Here is a 20,537-nt window from a genome sequence, read left to right on the forward strand (position 1 = left end):
TCATTTTTGGTGGTTTCAAAAAATCTTTAAAAAATCCACGTTTCCTTTCATCTTTGGTGGTTTCAAAAAATCTTTAAAAAATCCACGTTTCCTTTCATATTTGGTGGTTTCAAAAAATCTTTAAAAAATCCACGTTTCCTTTCATATTTGGTGGTTTCAAAAAATCTTTAAAAAATCCACGTTTCTTTTACTATTTGGTGGTTTCAAAAAATCTTTAAAAAATCCACGTTTCTTTTACTATTTTGTGGCTCCAAAAATTCTTTAAAAAATCCACTATTTCTTTCATGTTTGGTGGCTCCAAAAAATCTTTAAAAAATCGACGTTTCCTTTACTATTTGGTGGCTCCAAAAAATCTTTAAAAAATCCACGTTTCCTTTACTATTTGGTGGCTCCAAAAAATCTTTGAAAAATCCACGTTTCCTTTACTATTTGGTGGTTTCAAAAAATCTTTAAAAAATCCACGTTTCCCTTACTATTTGGTGGCTCCAAAAAATCTTTAAAAAGTCCACGTTTTCTCTCATTTTTGGTGGCTCCTAAAAATCTTTTAAATATCCACGTTTTCTTTTTTCTTTGATGGCTCATTCATTTGTTTTCTAATCTTTAATGATCATTATGAATGGTTATTCCCAGATTTCATGCTCCATTCCATTTATGAAATATTCTTAGAAATTCAATAAAAATAAACAATACAATTTTCTGTCTAATTTCAAAAATTTTACTGCTGCTCTGTGAGGAGTTTAGCTTAACTTCCTCAATTGTATTTCAACAAAACCATGCCAGATGATGGATGGAGTTTAAAAATAATATCTCTATTTTTATTGCAATGATGAATCATCAATCAATGTATTGTGTATTGAGAAATAGAGAGTAGATCAAAGTAAGTAGTAAATATGAACAAATATACAACTTTTCCGGAAGCGGGTGTATAGTAAAAGAGGCAAAGGAAAACCTAGGAAAACAATAATATTTCCATGAATCTAGCAAATATTTCATCATTGTTGCATTACAAAAGTTGTCTGATACGTTTTGGTTCCTATTTAGATAAAATAAAATATTTTTCCAACATTTCATAAATTTCATATTTATTCACTACACAATGTTGGGTGGAAGGTGTATGTTGAGCTATTTGTAATGCATGAAGGACCGATCTGGTTAGAGTATTGAACAATTAGAGTAGGGTATCACTCTATTGGCCCCAGTTGTTAAGTTTGTCAATGCATCTACTCGACAAATCGACAATTAAACAACATTATTGCAAACTCTTAGAGCAATCCATTTATTTTTTACAACAACAAAAAATGCTTCAACTTCAACTCTTTTGAAATCAAAACTCCAAACTCCTTGTAATTCTATCTTAGCCAGCAATTCGAGTAAAAATTTTAATTCGATAATAAATCTTGGCAATGCAGTTTAACGAAACAATTAACAAACATACAACTGAACGAATTCTCGCTCGTACTCCAAATGCCTTAGAAAAAACATTGCCATACAATTGCAGCAGCATTGGAGCTAGCAAGGCAGCAATCAGCAGTGATACATCAAGAAAACTTGGGATAACAAAAAAACTTTATTGAAGTTTCAAAGTGCGAGAGAGGGATGTATGCCAATGGGAAAATATGGAATTCCCACATAGAAAAGTCATAATATCCAAAACAAGCAAACAAATCTTCATTTAGTTTTTCAATACTATTTAATTTTTGAGTGATATTTCCCATTTTTCCAAAAATTGTGTGTGGTTTTGTTCTTCTTGTAATTCCAATTACTTTAGTTTTTGCTGGATATTTGCAGAGATCAACCAGAGACTGGTGGCCAACCAATGCTGCTGGCTGGCAGTCATCAACCATTAGCTAACAACAACTCCATACCATATAGATTGTAGATGAAAAACCACCCATGAATATGGTTTACCGCATTTAGTCAGCCAGTCATCGCAAACACAGACACACACAAATGCACCCAATTACTCCAGTCAGTCAGTTAGTGAGTGAGCGAGTGGCGTATAATCCATTCGAATTCATGCAATTCCATAGATGCCGCTGCGGTTGCTTTCAGAGTTCGTTCCTATAGTTTATTAACAACGCTCCACTATATAGTTGGCGATAATTAAATGTATTCACATTGCAATGTGCTCTGGTTATGCTTTATATCTTTCCATTTCCACTGTTGGTTGGCTGACATGACTATGCGTTTGAAAAATAGAAAATGAAATTAACTCAGATTTTTCAAAATCACTGCTTTGTAAAAAAACAAAAACACAACAGTGGGGAAGAAAATTTAATTAAAGTGATTTGAAAATCTACACACGTTTTTAGATAGATGAAATTCAAATTTTTGAGTTGAAAAACGAATGTGGATTTTTTAAAGATTTTTAGCGGCTACCAAAGAGGTCAAGAAACGTAGATTTTTTAAAGATTTTTTAGAGGCACCAAAGAGGCCAAGAAATGTGAATTTTGTAAAAATGTTTTGGGTCAGAGAAACTTGAATTTTTTTAAAGATTTTTTGGGTTAGAGTAACGTGGATTTTTTTAAAGATTTCCTGTAAAAACACCAATCACCAAAGAGCAAAGGAAACGTTGATTTTTTAAAGAGTTTTTGTAGCCACCAAAAATGAAAGGAAACGTGGATTTTTTAAAGATTTTTTGGAGCCACCAAAGAGCAAAGGAAACGTGGAATTTTTTAAAAATTTCAAGGAGCCACCAAAGAGCAAAGCAAACATGGATTTTTTAAAGATTTTTAGGAGCCACCAAAGAGCAAAGGAAACATGGATTTTTTAAAGATTTTTAGGAGTCACCAAAATGAAAGGAAACGTGGATTTTTTAAAGATTTTTTTAGGCGCAACAAAGAGTGAGAGAAACTTGGATTTTTTAAAGATTTTTTGGAGAGTCCAAAGAGGCAAATAAACGTGTATTTTTTAAAGATTTTTTGGAGACTCCAAAGAGGCAAATAAATGTGAATTTTTTAAAGATTTTTTTAGGCGCAACAAGAGTGAGAGAAACGTGGATTTTTTAAAAATTTTTTTAGGCGCAACAAAGAGTGAGAGAAACTTGGATATTTTAAATATTTTTTAGGCGCAACAAAGAGTGAGAGAAACGTGGATTTTTTAAATATTTTTTAGGCGCAACAAAGACTGAGAGAAACGTGGAATTTTTAAAGGTTTTTTAGGCGCAACAAAGACTGATAGAAACGTGGAATTTTTAAAGATCTTTTGGAGACTCCAAAGAGGCAAATAAAAGTGGATTTTTTAAAGATTTTTTTAGGCGCAACAAAGACTGAGAGAAACGTGGATTTTTTAAAGATTTTTTTAGGCGCAACAAAGACTGAGAGAAACGTGGATTTTTTAAATTTTTTTGTAACCACCAAATATGAAAGGAAACGTGGATTTTTTAAAGATTTTTGTAACCACCAAATATGAAAGGAAACTTGGATTTTTTAAAGATTTTTTGGAGCCACCAACGATGAAAGGAAACATGGATTTTTTAAAGATTTTTTGGAGCCACCAAAGATAAAAGGAAACGTGGATTTTTTAAAGATTTTTAGGAGCCTCCAAAAATTAAAGGAAACGTGGATTTTTTAAAGATTTTTAGGAGCCACCAAAAATTAAAGGAAACGTGGATTTTTTAACGATTTTTAGGAGCCACCAAAAATTAAAGGAAACGTGGATTTTTTAACGATTTTTAGGAGTCACCAAAGAGCAAAGGAAACGTGGATTTTTTAACGATTTTTAGGAGTCACCAAAGAGCAAAGGAAACGTGGATTTTTTAACGATTTTTAGGAGTCACCAAAGAGCAAAGGAAGCGTGGATTTTTTAAAGATTTTTTGGAGTCACCAAAGAGCAAAGGAAACGTGAATTTTTTACAGATTTTTTGGAGCCACCAAAGAGCAAAGGAAACGTGGATTTTTTAAAGATTTTTGGGAGCCACCAAAGATGAAAGGAAACGTGGATTTTTTAAAGATTTTTTGGAGCCACCAAAGAGTAAAGAAAACGTGGATTTTTAAAGATTTTTTTGAGCCACCAAAGAGCAAAGGAAACGTGGATTTTTTTTTAAAGATTTTTAGAAGCCACCAAAGAGCAAAGAAAACGTGGATTTTTAAAGATTTTTAGAAGCCACCAAAGAGCAAAGAAAACGTGGATTTTTTAAAGATTTGTTGGAGCCACCAAAGAGTAGAGGAAACGTGGATTTTTTAAAGATTTTTTGGAGCCACCAAATAGTAAAGGAAACGTGGATTTTTTAAAGATTTTTTGGAGCCACCAAATAGTAAAGGAAACGTGGATTTTTTAAAGATTTTTTAGAGCCACCAAAGATATAAGGAAACGTGGATTTTTTAAAGATTTTTAGGAGCCACCAAAGAGCAAAGGAAACGTGGATTTTTTAAAGATTTTTTGGACTCACCAAAGATGAAAGGAAACGTGGATTTTTTAAAGATTTTTTGGAGCCACCAAAGATGAAAAGAAACGTGGATTTTTTAAAGATTTTTCGGACCCACCAAAGATGAAAGGAAATATGGATTTTTTAAAGATTTTTTGGACCCACCAAAGATGAAAGGAAACGTGGATTTTTTAAAGATTTTTTGGACCCACCAAAGATGAAAGGAAACGTGGATTTTTTAAAGATTTTTTGGACCCACCAAAGATGAAAGGAAACGTGAATTTTTTAAAGATTTTTTGGACCCACCAAAGATGAAAGGAAACGTGAATTTTTTAAAGATTTTTTGGACCCACCAAAAAATCCAAAAGTAAATCCAAAAAGTAAAGGAAACGTGGATTTTTTAAAGATTTTTTGAAACCACCAAAAAGTAAAGAAAACGTGGATTTTTTAAAGATTTCTTGGAGCCACCAAAGAGTAAAGAAAACGTGGATTTTTTAAAGATTTTTTGAAACCACCAAAGGAAACGTGGATTTTTTAAAGATTTTTTGAACCCACCAAAAAGTAAAGGAAACGTGGATTTTTTAAAGATTTTTAAAACCCCCCAAAAATAAAATGAAAAGTTGATTTTTTAAAGATTTTTTGAACCCACCAAAAAGTAAAGGAAACGTGGATTTTTTAAAGATTTTTTGAAACCACCAAAAAGTAAAGGAAACGTGGATTTTTTAAAGATTTTTTGATACCACCAAAAAGTAAAGGAAACGTGGATTTTTTAAAGATTTTTTGAAACCACCAAAAAGTAAAGAAAACGTGGATTTTTTAAAGATTTCTTGGAGCCGCCAAAGAGTAAAGAAAACGTGGATTTTTTAAAGATTTTTTGGAGCCACCAAAGATGAAAGGAAACGTGGATTTTTTGGAGCCACCAAAGATGAAAGGAAACGTGGATTTTTTGGAGCCACCAAAGATGAAAGGAAACGTGGATTTTTTAAAGATTTTATGGAGCCACCAAATTTGTAAGGAAACGTGGATTTTTTAAAAATTTTTTGGAGCCACCAAAGATGGAAGGAAACGTGGATTTTTTAAAGATTTTTTGGAGCCACCAAAGATGAAAGGAAGCGTGGATTTTTTAAAGATTTTTTGGAGCCACCAAAGATGAAAGGAAACGTGGATTTTTTAAAGATTTTTTGGAGCCACCAAAGATGAAAGTAAACGTGGATTTTTTAAAGATTTTTGGAGACACCAAAGATGAAAGGAAACGTGGATTTTTTAAAGATTTTTTGGAGCCACCAAAGATGAAAGGAAACGTGGATTTTTTAAAGATTTTTGGAGCCACCAAAGATGAAAGGAAACGTGGATTTTTTAAAGATTTTATGGAGCCACCAAAGATGTAAGGAAACGTGGATTTTTTAAAAATTTTTTGGAGCCACCAAAGATGAAAGGAAACGTGGATTTTTAAAGATTTTTTGGAGCCACCAAAGATGAAAGGAAACGTGGATTTTTTAAAGATTTTTTGGAGCCACCAAAGAGCAAAGGAAACGTGGATTTTTTTAAAGATTTTTAGGAGTCACCAAAGAGCAAAGGAAACGTGGATTTTTTAAAGATTTTTAGGAGTCACCAAAGAGCAAAGGAAACGTGGATTTTTTTAAAGATTTTTAGGAGTCACCAAAGAGCAAATGAAACGTGGATTTTTTAAAAATTTGTTCGAGCCACCGAAGAGCAAAGGAAACGTGGATTTTTTAAAAATTTGTTCGAGCCACCAAAAATGGAAAGGAAACGTGGATTTTTTAAAAATTTGTTCGAGCCACCGAAGAGCAAAGGAAACGTGGATTTTTTAAAAATTTGTTCGAGCCACCAAAAATGGAAAGGAAACGTTTATTTTTTAAAGATTTTTGGCAGTCAGCAAAGAGTAAACGTCGATTTTAAAATATTTTTTGGAGTCACCAATGTGTTAAGGAAACGTGGACTTTTTAAAGATTTTTGGAGCCACCAAATATCACAATTTTAAATTTTATTTCCCTTGGATCCGACTTTCCTGACACTGTAGCCTAATTTAGTTTTCCTTATTTAGGAGAATGGAAAGAGTGAAACGCACATTCATTCATTTAGTCATTCTCAATTACATGCAAATGGAGCCAGAGCAATTGTAAAACTCCACAAAGGACAGACATACCAGTAGCTACATTCACGCACATGGCCAATACACACACATACAAACGTATAAATATTAGATAAACTTTCAAGTCATTCCAATATTACCTAGCACCCTTGATTTTTGTGTGAGAGACCACCTCAATAGAAAAGAAGAAAAACAATCAGAAAAATACATAGATTGATGTCCGCCTTAGACACTCCGCTCTTCCTTCCTTCCATTCATTCTCTACAAATAATCTGAATTCCGAATACAAGGATTTATGATCTATGTTGTTTTGTTTGATGTGAAAAACATACATCAACAAAAAAACGAAAATCACATAAAAGGGAAAAACTAACATTTAATGCAAAATAACAACAACAAGGAGAATATTTCAACTTGTAAATGAAAACAACTAAAATAAACACAAACTTATTTACCTTATTTCCAAGGAACTGAGAATTCTAGATATGTATTTGATGTTGTTGCTTTTAGTTGATTTTTTGTTGATTTTGTTTGTGAAAAGAAAAGCAAATGATGCAGCACATTAGCAGATGCACAGATAGATGGATGTGGAACAAATAGACAGTCATCTCTAGTGTTGGGTTACGTCAAACGTTTCATTTCACATCTAATTTTGGAGGGCATGTGGCATAAAGATGTTCTTCAAATAACGTCAACGTCAGAAGCTACAAGAGCCAGCCAGTCAAACATTACAAAGGTGGCAAAATACTGCTGCCAGTGGCACGCACTCTAATTAATTTAACAAACATCAAATTACCAACGCTGCTAAACAGATACTGCTACTCCTTTTGCATGCCTCTTCTTCTGTTAGCTAATACATGTCGGTCTGACACTTTTTGTTGGGCTGCTGCCCAGGTCTGCTTTTGTTACTTTTACAAATCGATGCTAATGGCTATAAAAATACGTTCTTTGTATGCTTGCTCTTGACATTATGACAATGTGCGGCAACTACCCTTACTTATTTGGGCTACAGACACCACACTTTGGTCGTCTGTCCTGTGAAATCAATACTTTTTACTCTTTCCTTCTTTTTTTTGGGATGATGCCATGCATGACTTGTGGTACATTCAAAATCTCATCAAAGTCCCTGAAGTCTTTAGTTTCTCATTTCTGTTGTTGTTTGGTATGCTGTAATGTTGTAATCTAATATCCTTTTTATTGTATGCCGGTTGGTAAAGGTTGAAGGAAAGTTTTGAACACAAATATTACCCACCCCTGTCATTTTTGGGCACTGTAACTACAACCTAATTTAAGGCAGTACATATATTGAAAATGTTAACAGACATTTAGCCAGCCAATGGCATTTGATTTGAATTTGTGGTTTTATAGCATACTACGAGTATGAAAGGACTCATTTATATTCATTAGTTTTCGGATTTTCTGACTACTAATGAAAGAGGGTCTTGTAATCGATTGAGATCGATTATTTTATACTCTCCTGGGCTTAGGAAGAGGAAGGGAATTTGAAATAAATTAAAATTGTTGTTTTTTTTTTAACATAACATGTGCAGTGGAACTCCGTTGGCAAGGCCATCTGCTCTACTCTAAGTTCTTACACAAAGGTTTGAAGCATACTTGAGCTTCATCGTGAACAATGAAACAGTTGGTTCGTACTTAAACACATCTTTAGATTTGGAAAAAAAATAAGCAATTGGAAACGATTCTGTGGATCTCGGGGAAAGTCTAGCATTAAATGTGCTAGTCCCTATCATTCCTGGATCAACGAAGCAAGTCTTTGATGTCTCTAAAATGTCCTATACCACATAGAGATCTTAAAGTATGCCTGGATTTTTTAAATAATATTTTTTGAGGGGCTATCAGACGTTGATTTTTAAAAGAATATTTTTAGGGACTATCAGACGTGGATTTTTTAAGGAATATTTTTTAAGGGACTATCAGACGTGGATTTTTTAAAGAATATTTTTTAAGGTACCATCAGATGTGGATTTTTTAAAGAATATTTTTGGAGGGACTATTAGACCACGTGGATTTTTTAAAGAATATTTTTGGAAGGACTATTAGACCACGTGGATTTTTTTAAAGAATATTTTTGGAGGGACTATTAGACTGCGTAGATTTTTTAAAAAATATTTTTGGAGGGACTATTAGACTGCGTAGATTTTTTTAAAGAATATTTTTGGAGAGTACATTAGACCTCGTGGATTTTTTAAAGAATATTTTTGGAGAGTACATTAGACCTCGTGGATTTTTTAAAGAATATTTTTGGAGGGACTATTAGACCTCGTGGATTTTTAAGGAATATTTTTGGAGGGACTATTAGACCTCGTGGATTTTTTAAAGAATATTTTTGGAGGGACTATTAGACCTCGTGGATTTTTAAAGAATATTTATGGAGAGACTATTAGACCTCGTGGATTTTTTAAAGAATATTTATGGAGAGACTATTAGACCTCGTGGATTTTTTAAAGAATATTTATGGAGAGACTATTAGACCTCGTGGATTTTTTAAAGAATATTTATGGAGAGACTTTTAGACCTCGTGGATTTTTTAAAGAATATTTATGGAGAGACTATTAGACCTCGTGGATTTTTTAAAGAATATTTTTGGAGGGACTATTAGACCTCGTGGATTTTTAAAGAATATTAAGGAGAGACTATTAGACCTCGTGGATTTTTTTAAAGAATATTTATGGAGAGACTTTTAGACCTCGTGGATTTTTTAAAGAATATTTATGGAAAGACTATTAGACCTCGTGGATTTTTAAAGAATATTTATGGAGAGACTATTAGACCTCGTGGATTTTTTAAAGAATATTTATGGAGAGACTATTAGACCTCGTGGATTTTTTAAAGAATATTTATGGAGAGACTATTAGACCTCGTGGATTTTTTAAAGAATATTTATGGAGAGACTATTAGACCTCGTGGATTTTTTAAAGAATATTTATGGAGAGACTATTAGACCTCGTGGATTTTTTAAAGAATATTTATGGAGAGACTATTAGACCTCGTGGATTTTTTAAAGAATATTTATGGAGAGACTATTAGACCTCGTGGATTTTTTAAAGAATATTTATGGAGAGACTATTAGACCTCGTGGATTTTTTAAAGAATATTTATGGAGAGACTTTTAGACCTCGTGGATTTTTTAAAGAATATTTATGGAGAGACTATTAGACCTCGTGGATTTTTTAAAGAATATTTATGGAGAGACTTTTAGACCTCGTGGATTTTTTAAAGAATATTTATGGAGAGACTATTAGACCTCGTGGATTTTTTAAAGAATATTTATGGAGAGACTTTTAGACCTCGTGGATTTTTTAAAGAATATTTATGGAGAGACTATTAGACCTCGTGGATTTTTTAAAGAATATTTATGGAGAGACTATTAGACCTCGTGGATTTTTTAAAGAATATTTATGGAGAGACTATTAGACCTCGTGGATTTTTTAAAGAATATTTATGGAGAGACTATTAGACCTCGTGGATTTTTTAAAGAATATTTATGGAGAGACTATTAGACCTCGTGGATTTTTTAAAGAATATTTATGGAGAGACTATTAGACCTCGTGGATTTTTTAAAGAATATTTATGGAGAGACTATTAGACCTCGTGGATTTTTTAAAGAATATTTATGGAGAGACTTTTAGACCTCGTGGATTTTTTAAAGAATATTTATGGAGAGACTATTAGACCTCGTGGATTTTTTAAAGAATATTTATGGAGAGACTATTAGACCTCGTGGATTTTTTAAAGAATATTTATGGAGAGACTATTAGACCTCGTGGATTTTTTAAAGAATATTTATGGAGAGACTTTTAGACCTCGTGGATTTTTTAAAGAATATTTATGGAGAGACTATTAGACCTCGTGGATTTTTTAAAGAATATTTATGGAGAGACTATTAGACCTCGTGGATTTTTTAAGAATATTTATGGAGAGACTATTAGACCTCGTGGATTTTTTAAAGAATATTTATGGAGAGACTTTTAGACCTCGTGGATTTTTTAAAGAATATTTATGGAGAGACTATTAGACCTCGTGGATTTTTTAAAGAATATTTATGGAGAGACTATTAGACCTCGTGGATTTTTTAAAGAATATTTATGGAGAGACTATTAGACCTCGTGGATTTTTTAAAGAATATTTATGGAGAGACTATTAGACCTCGTGGATTTTTTAAAGAATATTTATGGAGAGACTATTAGACCTCGTGGATTTTTTAAAGAATATTTATGGAGAGACTTTTAGACCTCGTGGATTTTTTAAAGAATATTTATGGAGAGACTTTTAGACCTCGTGGATTTTTTAAAGAATATTTATGGAGAGACTATTAGACCTCGTGGATTTTTTAAAGAATATTTATGGAGAGACTATTAGACCTCGTGGATTTTTAAAGAATATTTATGGAGAGACTATTAGACCTCGTGGATTTTTTAAAGAATATTTATGGAGAGACTATTAGACCTCGTGGATTTTTTAAAGAATATTTATGGAGAGACTATTAGACCTCGTGGATTTTTTAAAGAATATTTATGGAGAGACTTTTAGACCTCGTGGATTTTTTAAAGAATATTTATGGAGAGACTATTAGACCTCGTGGATTTTTTAAAGAATATTTATGGAGAGACTATTAGACCTCGTGGATTTTTTAAAGAATATTTATGGAGAGACTATTAGACCTCGTGGATTTTTTAAAGAATATTTATGGAGAGACTATTAGACCTCGTGGATTTTTTAAAGAATATTTATGGAGAGACTATTAGACCTCGTGGATTTTTTAAAGAATATTTATGGAGAGACTATTAGACCTCGTGGATTTTTTAAAGAATATTTATGGAGAGACTTTTAGACCTCGTGGATTTTTTAAAGAATATTTATGGAGAGACTATTAGACCTCGTGGATTTTTTAAAGAATATTTATGGAGAGACTATTAGACCTCGTGGATTTTTTAAAGAATATTTATGGAGAGACTATTAGACCTCGTGGATTTTTTAAAGAATATTTATGGAGAGACTATTAGACCTCGTGGATATTTTAAAGAATATTTATGGAGAGACTATTAGACCTCGTGGATTTTTTAAAGAATATTTATGGAGAGACTATTAGACCTCGTGGATTTTTTAAAGAATATTTATGGAGAGACTTTTAGACCTCGTGGATTTTTTAAAGAATATTTATGGAGAGACTATTAGACCTCGTGGATTTTTTAAAGAATATTTATGGAGAGACTATTAGACCTCGTGGATTTTTTAAAGAATATTTATGGAGAGACTATTAGACCTCGTGGATTTTTTAAAGAATATTTATGGAGAGACTATTAGACCTCGTGGATTTTTTAAAGAATATTTATGGAGAGACTTTTAGACCTCGTGGATTTTTTAAAGAATATTTATGGAGAGACTATTAGACCTCGTGGATTTTTTAAAGAATATTTATGGAGAGACTATTAGACCTCGTGGATTTTTTAAAGAATATTTATGGAGAGACTATTAGACCTCGTGGATTTTTTAAAGAATATTTATGGAGAGACTATTAGACCTCGTGGATTTTTTAAAGAATATTTATGGAGAGACTATTAGACCTCGTGGATTTTTTAAAGAATATTTATGGAGAGACTATTAGACCTCGTGGATTTTTTAAAGAATATTTATGGAGAGACTATTAGACCTCGTGGATTTTTTAAAGAATATTTATGGAGAGACTTTTAGACCTCGTGGATTTTTTAAAGAATATTTATGGAGAGACTATTAGACCTCGTGGATTTTTTAAAGAATATTTATGGAGAGACTTTTAGACCTCGTGGATTTTTTAAAGAATATTTATGGAGAGACTATTAGACCTCGTGGATTTTTTAAAGAATATTTATGGAGAGACTATTAGACCTCGTGGATTTTTAAAGAATATTTATGGAGAGACTATTAGACCTCGTGGATTTTTTAAAGAATATTTATGGAGAGACTTTTAGACCTCGTGGATTTTTTAAAGAATATTTATGGAGAGACTATTAGACCTCGTGGATTTTTTAAAGAATATTTATGGAGAGACTATTAGACCTCGTGGATTTTTTAAAGAATATTTATGGAGAGACTTTTAGACCTCGTGGATTTTTTAAAGAATATTTATGGAGAGACTATTAGACCTCGTGGATTTTTTAAAGAATATTTATGGAGAGACTATTAGACCTCGTGGATTTTTTAAAGAATATTTATGGAGAGACTTTTAGACCTCGTGGATTTTTTAAAGAATATTTATGGAGAGACTATTAGACCTCGTGGATTTTTTAAAGAATATTTATGGAGAGACTATTAGACCTCGTGGATTTTTTAAAGAATATTTATGGAGAGACTATTAGACCTCGTGGATTTTTTAAAGAATATTTATGGAGAGACTTTTAGACCTCGTGGATTTTTTAAAGAATATTTATGGAGAGACTATTAGACCTCGTGGATTTTTTAAAGAATATTTATGGAGAGACTATTAGACCTCGTGGATTTTTTAAAGAATATTTATGGAGAGACTATTAGACCTCGTGGATTTTTTAAAGAATATTTATGGAGAGACTATTAGACCTCGTGGATTTTTTAAAGAATATTTATGGAGAGACTATTAGACCTCGTGGATTTTTTAAAGAATATTTATGGAGAGACTATTAGACCTCGTGGATTTTTTAAAGAATATTTATGGAGAGACTTTTAGACCTCGTGGATTTTTTAAAGAATATTTATGGAGAGACTATTAGACCTCGTGGATTTTTTAAAGAATATTTATGGAGAGACTATTAGACCTCGTGGATTTTTTAAAGAATATTTATGGAGAGACTATTAGACCTCGTGGATTTTTTAAAGAATATTAATGGAGAGACTATTAGACCTCGTGGATTTTTTAAAGAATATTTATGGAGAGACTTTTAGACCTCGTGGATTTTTTAAAGAATATTTATGGAGAGACTATTAGACCTCGTGGATTTTTTAAAGAATATTTATGGAGAGACTATTAGACCTCGTGGATTTTTTAAAGAATATTTATGGAGAGACTATTAGACCTCGTGGATTTTTTAAAGAATATTTATGGAGAGACTATTAGACCTCGTGGATTTTTTAAAGAATATTTATGGAGAGACTATTAGACCTCGTGGATTTTTTAAAGAATATTTATGGAGAGACTATTAGACCTCGTGGATTTTTTAAAGAATATTTATGGAGAGACTATTAGACCTCGTGGATTTTTTTAAAGAATATTTATGGAGAGACTTTTAGACCTCGTGGATTTTTTAAAGAATATTTATGGAGAGACTATTAGACCTCGTGGATTTTTTAAAGAATATTTATGGAGAGACTTTTAGACCTCGTGGATTTTTTAAAGAATATTTATGGAGAGACTATTAGACCTCGTGGATTTTTTAAAGAATATTTATGGAGAGACTATTAGACCTCGTGGATTTTTTAAAGAATATTTATGGAGAGACTATTAGACCTCGTGGATTTTTTAAAGAATATTTATGGAGAGACTTTTAGACCTCGTGGATTTTTTAAAGAATATTTATGGAGAGACTATTAGACCTCGTGGATTTTTTAAAGAATATTTATGGAGAGACTATTAGACCTCGTGGATTTTTTAAAGAATATTTATGGAGAGACTATTAGACCTCGTGGATTTTTTAAAGAATATTTATGGAGAGACTTTTAGACCTCGTGGATTTTTTAAAGAATATTTATGGAGAGACTATTAGACCTCGTGGATTTTTTAAAGAATATTTATGGAGAGACTATTAGACCTCGTGGATTTTTTAAAGAATATTTATGGAGAGACTATTAGACCTCGTGGATTTTTTAAAGAATATTTATGGAGAGACTATTAGACCTCGTGGATTTTTTAAAGAATATTTATGGAGAGACTATTAGACCTCGTGGATTTTTTAAAGAATATTTATGGAGAGACTTTTAGACCTCGTGGATTTTTTAAAGAATATTTATGGAGAGACTATTAGACCTCGTGGATTTTTTAAAGAATATTTATGGAGAGACTATTAGACCTCGTGGATTTTTTAAAGAATATTTATGGAGAGACTATTAGACCTCGTGGATTTTTTAAAGAATATTTATGGAGAGACTATTAGACCTCGTGGATTTTTTAAAGAATATTTATGGAGAGACTATTAGACCTCGTGGATTTTTTAAAGAATATTTATGGAGAGACTATTAGACCTCGTGGATTTTTTAAAGAATATTTATGGAGAGACTATTAGACCTCGTGGATTTTTTAAAGAATATTTATGGAGAGACTATTAGACCTCGTGGATTTTTTAAAGAATATTTATGGAGAGACTATTAGACCTCGTGGATTTTTTAAAGAATATTTATGGAGAGACTTTTAGACCTCGTGGATTTTTTAAAGAATATTTATGGAGAGACTATTAGACCTCGTGGATTTTTTAAAGAATATTTATGGAGAGACTATTAGACCTCGTGGATTTTTTAAAGAATATTTATGGAGAGACTATTAGACCTCGTGGATTTTTTAAAGAATATTTATGGAGAGACTTTTAGACCTCGTGGATTTTTTAAAGAATATTTATGGAGAGACTATTAGACCTCGTGGATTTTTAAAGAATATTTATGGAGAGACTATTAGACCTCGTGGATTTTTTAAAGAATATTTATGGAGAGACTTTTAGACCTCGTGGATTTTTTAAAGAATATTTATGGAGAGACTATTAGACCTCGTGGATTTTTTAAAGAATATTTATGGAGAGACTATTAGACCTCGTGGATTTTTTAAAGAATATTTATGGAGAGACTATTAGACCTCGTGGATTTTTTAAAGAATATTTATGGAGAGACTATTAGACCTCGTGGATTTTTAAAGAATATTTATGGAGAGACTATTAGACCTCGTGGATTTTTTAAAGAATATTTATGGAGAGACTATTAGACCTCGTGGATTTTTTAAAGAATATTTATGGAGAGACTTTTAGACCTCGTGGATTTTTTAAAGAATATTTATGGAGAGACTATTAGACCTCGTGGATTTTTTAAAGAATATTTATGGAGAGACTATTAGACCTCGTGGATTTTTTAAAGAATATTTATGGAGAGACTATTAGACCTCGTGGATTTTTTAAAGAATATTTATGGAGAGACTTTTAGACCTCGTGGATTTTTTAAAGAATATTTATGGAGAGACTATTAGACCTCGTGGATTTTTTAAAGAATATTTATGGAGAGACTATTAGACCTCGTGGATTTTTTTAAAGAATATTTATGGAGAGACTTTTAGACCTCGTGGATTTTTTAAAGAATATTTATGGAGAGACTATTAGACCTCGTGGATTTTTTAAAGAATATTTATGGAGAGACTATTAGACCTCGTGGATTTTTTAAAGAATATTTATGGAGAGACTATTAGACCTCGTGGATTTTTTAAAGAATATTTATGGAGAGACTATTAGACCTCGTGGATTTTTTAAAGAATATTTATGGAGAGACTATTAGACCTCGTGGATTTTTTAAAGAATATTTATGGAGAGACTATTAGACCTCGTGGATTTTTTAAAGAATATTTATGGAGAGACTTTTAGACCTCGTGGATTTTTTAAAGAATATTTATGGAGAGACTATTAGACCTCGTGGATTTTTTAAAGAATATTTATGGAGAGACTATTAGACCTCGTGGATTTTTTAAAGAATATTTATGGAGAGACTATTAGACCTCGTGGATTTTTTAAAGAATATTTATGGAGAGACTATTAGACCTCGTGGATTTTTTAAAGAATATTTATGGAGAGACTATTAGACCTCGTGGATTTTTTAAAGAATATTTATGGAGAGACTATTAGACCTCGTGGATTTTTTAAAGAATATTTATGGAGAGACTTTTAGACCTCGTGGATTTTTTAAAGAATATTTATGGAGAGACTATTAGACCTCGTGGATTTTTTAAAGAATATTTATGGAGAGACTATTAGACCTCGTGGATTTTTTAAAGAATATTTATGGAGAGACTATTAGACCTCGTGGATTTTTTAAAGAATATTTATGGAGAGACTATTAGACCTCGTGGATTTTTTAAAGAATATTTATGGAGAGACTATTAGACCTCGTGGATTTTTTAAAGAATATTTATGGAGAGACTATTAGACCTCGTGGATTTTTTAAAGAATATTTATGGAGAGACTATTAGACCTCGTGGATTTTTTAAAGAATATTAAGGAGAGACTATTAGACCTCGTGGATTTTTAAAGAATATTAAGGAGAGACTATTAGACCTCGTGGATTTTTTAAAGAATATTTATGGAAAGACTATTAGACCTCGTGGATTTTTTAAAGAATATTTATGGAGAGACTATTAGACCTCGTGGATTTTTTAAAGAATATTTATGGAGAGACTATTAGACCTCGTGGATTTTTTAAAGAATATTTATGGAGAGACTATTAGACCTCGTGGATTTTTTAAAGAATATTTATGGAGAGACTATTAGACCTCGTGGATTTTTTAAAGAATATTTATGGAGAGACTATTAGACCTCGTGGATTTTTTAAAGAATATTTATGGAGAGACTATTAGACCTCGTGGATTTTTTAAAGAATATTTATGGAGAGACTATTAGACCTCGTGGATTTTTTAAAGGAATATTTATGGAGAGACTATTAGACCTCGTGGATTTTTTAAAGAATATTTATGGAGAGACTATTAGACCTCGTGGATTTTTTAAAGAATATTTATGGAGAGACTATTAGACCTCGTGGATTTTTTAAAGAATATTTATGGAGAGACTATTAGACCTCGTGGATTTTTTAAAGAATATTTATGGAGAGACTATTAGACCTCGTGGATTTTTTAAAGAATATTTATGGAGAGACTATTAGACCTCGTGGATTTTTTAAAGAATATTTATGGAGAGACTATTAGACCTCGTGGATTTTTTAAAGAATATTTATGGAGAGACTATTAGACCTCGTGGATTTTTTAAAGAATATTTATGGAGAGACTATTAGACCTCGTGGATTTTTTAAAGAATATTTATGGAGAGACTATTAGACCTCGTGGATTTTTTAAAGAATATTTATGGAGAGACTATTAGACCTCGTGGATTTTTTAAAGAATATTTATGGAGAGACTATTAGACCTCGTGGATTTTTTAAAGAATATTTATGGAGAGACTATTAGACCTCGTGGATTTTTTAAAGAATATTTATGGAGAGACTATTAGACCTCGTGGATTTTTTAAAGAATATTTATGGAGAGACTATTAGACCTCGTGGATTTTTTAAAGAATATTTATGGAGAGACTATTAGACCTCGTGGATTTTTTAAAGAATATTTATGGAGAGACTATTAGACCTCGTGGATTTTTTAAAGAATATTTATGGAGAGACTATTAGACCTCGTGGATTTTTTAAAGAATATTTATGGAGAGACTATTAGACCTCGTGGATTTTTTAAAGAATATTTATGGAGAGACTATTAGACCTCGTGGATTTTTTAAAGAATATTTATGGAGAGACTATTAGACCTCGTGGATTTTTTAAAGAATATTTATGGAGAGACTATTAGACCTCGTGGATTTTTTAAAGAATATTTATGGAGAGACTATTAGACCTCGTGGATTTTTTAAAGAATATTTATGGAGAGACTATTAGACCTCGTGGATTTTTTAAAGAATATTTATGGAGAGACTATTAGACCTCGTGGATTTTTTAAAGAATATTTATGGAGAGACTATTAGACCTCGTGGATTTTTTAAAGAATATTTATGGAGAGACTATTAGACCTCGTGGATTTTTTAAAGAATATTTATGGAGAGACTATTAGACCTCGTGGATTTTTTAAAGAATATTTATGGAGAGACTATTAGACCTCGTGGATTTTTTAAAGAATATTTATGGAGAGACTATTAGACCTCGTGGATTTTTTAAAGAATATTTATGGAGAGACTATTAGACCTCGTGGATTTTTTAAAGAATATTTATGGAGAGACTATTAGACCTCGTGGATTTTTTAAAGAATATTTATGGAGAGACTATTAGACCTCGTGGATTTTTTAAAGAATATTTATGGAGAGACTATTAGACCTCGTGGATTTTTTAAAGAATATTTATGGAGAGACTATTAGACCTCGTGGATTTTTTAAAGAATATTTATGGAGAGACTATTAGACCTCGTGGATTTTTTAAAGAATATTTATGGAGAGACTATTAGACCTCGTGGATTTTTTAAAGAATATTTATGGAGAGACTATTAGACCTCGTGGATTTTTTAAAGAATATTTATGGAGAGACTATTAGACCTCGTGGATTTTTTAAAGAATATTTATGGAGAGACTATTAGACCTCGTGGATTTTTTAAAGAATATTTATGGAGAGACTATTAGACCTCGTGGATTTTTTTAAAGAATATTTATGGAGAGACTATTAGACCTCGTGGATTTTTTAAAGAATATTTATGGAGAGACTATTAGACCTCGTGGATTTTTTAAAGAATATTTATGGAGAGACTATTAGACCTCGTGGATTTTTTAAAGAATATTTATGGAGAGACTATTAGACCTCGTGGATTTTTTAAAGAATATTTATGGAGAGACTATTAGACCTCGTGGATTTTTTAAAGAATATTTATGGAGAGACTATTAGACCTCGTGGATTTTTTTAAAGAATATTTATGGAGAGACTATTAGACCTCGTGGATTTTTTAAAGAATATTTATGGAGAGACTATTAGACCTCGTGGATTTTTTAAAGAATATTTATGGAGAGACTATTAGACCTCGTGGATTTTTTAAAGAATATTTATGGAGAGACTATTAGACCTCGTGGATTTTTTAAAGAATATTTATGGAGAGACTATTAGACCTCGTGGATTTTTTAAAGAATATTTATGGAGAGACTATTAGACCTCGTGGATTTTTTAAAGAATATTTATGGAGAGACTATTAGACCTCGTCGATTTTTTAAAGAATATTTATGGAGAGACTATTAGACCTCGTGGATTTTTTAAAGAATATTTATGGAGAGACTATTAGACCTCGTGGATTTTTTAAAGAATATTTATGGAGAGACTATTAGACCTCGTGGATTTTTTAAAGAATATTTATGGAGAGACTATTAGACCTCGTGGATTTTTTAAAGAATATTTATGGAGAGACTATTAGACCTCGTGGATTTTTTAAAGAATATTTATGGAGAGACTATTAGACCTCGTGGATTTTTTAAAGAATATTTATGGAGAGACTATTAGACCTCGTGGATTTTTTAAAGAATATTTATGGAGAGACTATTAGACCTCGTGGATTTTTTAAAGAATATTTATGGAGAGACTATTAGACCTCGTGATTTTTTAAAGAATATTTATGGAGAGACTATTAGACCTCGTGGATTTTTTAAAGAATATTTATGGAGAGACTATTAGACCTCGTGGATTTTTTAAAGAATATTTATGGAGAGACTATTAGACCTCGTGGATTTTTTAAAGAATATTTATGGAGAGACTATTAGACCTCGTGGATTTTTTAAAGAATATTTATGGAGAGACTATTAGACCTCGTGGATTTTTTAAAGAATATTTATGGAGAGACTATTAGACCTCGTGGATTTTTTAAAGAATATTTATGGAGAGACTATTAGACCTCGTGGATTTTTTAAAGAATATTTATGGAGAGACTATTAGACCTCGTGGATTTTTTAAAGAATATTTATGGAGAGACTATTAGACCTCGTGGATTTTTAAAGAATATTTATGGAGAGACTATTAGACCTCGTGGATTTTTTAAAGAATATTTATGGAGAGACTATTAGACCTCGTGGATTTTTTAAAGAATATTTATGGAGAGACTATTAGAGGGGCTATCAGACGTCGTAACAAAGTTAACCTTAAAGCTGAGGTTTATTGAGGAATATCCTAAAACAACCAAGTGTACTGTATTCCCGGCATTCTAATTGCAATTTAATTTATCATCATCTTGTCATAGATTTAAAATTTCCATTTGTTTTTCTTTTCTTACATTTGTATGTAACATTGCTACTGTTTGTCTGGCAGTCTATCGGGTTTTTCTGTGTCTGA

General features: G+C 31.5%; 1 protein-coding gene across 1 annotated transcript in view; it reads left to right on the forward strand.

Moving 5' to 3' along the window:
* LOC141392560 (uncharacterized) overlaps positions 1–20,537 on the forward strand; it is a 245,128-nt gene that overhangs the window by 80,901 nt on the left and 143,690 nt on the right. The gene's annotated exons all lie outside the window — the stretch shown is intronic.

The sequence above is a fragment of the Musca autumnalis genome, unplaced genomic scaffold (assembly GCF_047663935.1).
Source record: "Musca autumnalis isolate F117 unplaced genomic scaffold, ASM4766393v1 scaffold_2, whole genome shotgun sequence".
Lineage (NCBI taxonomy): Eukaryota > Metazoa > Arthropoda > Insecta > Diptera > Muscidae > Musca > Musca autumnalis.